At 47.4% G+C, this 2,177-nt stretch overlaps 1 pseudogene; it reads left to right on the forward strand.

Moving 5' to 3' along the window:
• The first annotated feature begins 533 nt into the window (after positions 1 to 533).
• Positions 534 to 1,117, forward strand: LOC144224715 (transmembrane protein 125-like; annotated as a pseudogene).
• The last annotated feature ends 1,060 nt before the right edge of the window (positions 1,118 to 2,177 follow it).

Below are 2,177 nucleotides of genomic sequence, written 5' to 3' on the forward strand. Positions count from 1 at the left end.
TAGGACTGGATTATTCATTGCCTCGTGGGTGAAGAGTATATTGTCCTGTTTGGTAGGTGAGGCAACAGTACTCCTTTGTACAATCTGTGTTCTTTGCTCAAGATTACACTGATGGTGAATTTTATTCACAGTGGCAGGAAAATGTCAGGGTAGAGGTGAATCCTGTGACAGGGTTTAAGGATTTAGGCATTGGAAAGTTTTGGGTCAACAGTGCCTACAAAGATAGTGGAGTTGGCCAGTTACTTCCAAGGTGTATTGACGCCCTCAAGAGAGATAGTAAGGGACTGAGGGCTATCAACAAGCTTTGGAATCTTATAAAGAGGTCCTTATCCCTTGCGGTGAAAGCACAGACAGAACTGTGCAGCAAGCTGAAGATCTAATCGAGTTCCAAAGCTCCAATGATATTTGAATGATTACCCAATGCTCTGCTTTGTTATGGCAAGGTCAGATGCTGGTTGGGAAATTTGGGGACTCTGAAATATAGGGTGGGACTGTCTTGACCAAGGCCCCAGGGGATGTGTCTGCATTTGCCCATGAGCAGTTTGGGACTCAGAAGTAGACTACCATTCCTGAGAAAGAGCTATCATTTTCCTTGTGGGTCTTGTGTTGAGCTGTGGGGTAGTGACACAGCAGTGCTGTCCTCCACCAGCAGCTACTTTGTCAAGTGGTGGCTGGTGGCAGGTACTGTGTCCTGCCTGTTGGCCCTGCTGGTTCTGGTTAAGCAGCTAATGAGCTCATCTTTGCAGGACAAGAACTGCATATGCCAGGCCCACTCTGTGCGGCCCTAATAAGCAGTGGTGGAGGTGCCAGTGCCCTTGGTGTGCTGCTCAGTGGCCTTGGGCTGCTGGTCACTGGCCTGATGCTAGCTGGGCTAGCAACTCCCCTTGCTCTGTCATTGGCTGCCATGCTGTTTATGGGCATAGCTTGGCTGCCTCAGGTTTGCTCTTGGTGCTGGCCTTGCTGCTGTATCAGGTGGGTATTTGTGGACACTACCTTCCCATCCGTGAGGCCAGCCCCTCCACCCACAGAGACCATGGTGACAATGACAGAATTTTCAGCATGTCCAAATGGTTGTCTGCTGAATGAGACCACATCCAGCATTGCCATTCTCATCTGACCCAGCCAGAACCCTCTTTCTTACCACTTTCCTCAGTGTCCACATAACTGTGCCAGGGCATGAATGAGTGTGTGTGTGTGTGTGTGTGTGTGTGTGTGCGTGCATGCACGCGCACGCATGTGTGTGTGCCTGCGCACGCACATGTGAGAGAGAGAGAGTGTGTGTATGTGCATGTATGCTCATGCATATATGTGAAGGCCATAGTGAGTATATGTGAGTGTGTTCATGTTCCCAGAACTGTATAGCCCTTCTGTGGGATTGAATGATGTGTGATTAAGAGCTGATGCATACCCACCCATCCACACCATGGGAAGTAAATGTGTATCTCCTTAGAATTCTGTGTTTGTGTCCACAGAACAGTCAGAGTCTGTCTGTCTATATCTGAGGTCTCTAGGCCAAGGGGTGTCTGGGCTCCCTGAAGATACTTGATCCCTATTGCCAGAACCCCTAAATCTAACCCCATCCTATAACACTTGTTAGGATTTTCCATAAGAGTGACTATTGGCCACCCAGAGACTGCACCAGTGACCCTTTATTGAGGAGAGCAACTGGTAGCAAAGTGGGAAGAACATGGGCTCTGGAACTTGACAGATCTGGATTGAGATTCCGTCTCTACCTGTTATCAGCTGGGGAACTTGGGCAAATGGTTTAACCTCTCTGAGCCTTAGTTTCTTGAAGCTCATAGTTGTAGTCATGATTATGGTAATGGATTGGTAAGGATGCAGTGACAGCAAGTGTGGAAGGACTGGGCATGTGGCTGCTGAAACAAAACAAAAAGCGCTCTTCCCAAGGAAACAGGGGATCCTCTCAGGAGCTTCCCTCTTCTCTACTTCTGGCTGCAGGCTGGTAAATCTCAGAATAACCACATTGGTCTTGATAAAGAAGGAAATAGACTTCATACACTAAATTAGTTGAAAGAATTTGCTGGTTTGTACTGGTTTAAGTCAGAAGAATACCTCTGGGATCGATTTTGAAGGTGCTTCATCAAAGATGCCAGAATGTAAACTCTTGTAAGCAAGTACTCTTGACATTGCACAATTGATTTTTTTCTTTTGGCAGA

This window comes from Crocuta crocuta, unplaced genomic scaffold (genome assembly GCF_008692635.1).
Source record: "Crocuta crocuta isolate KB4526 unplaced genomic scaffold, BGI_CrCroc_1.0 scaffold222, whole genome shotgun sequence".
NCBI classification, from domain to species: domain Eukaryota; kingdom Metazoa; phylum Chordata; class Mammalia; order Carnivora; family Hyaenidae; genus Crocuta; species Crocuta crocuta.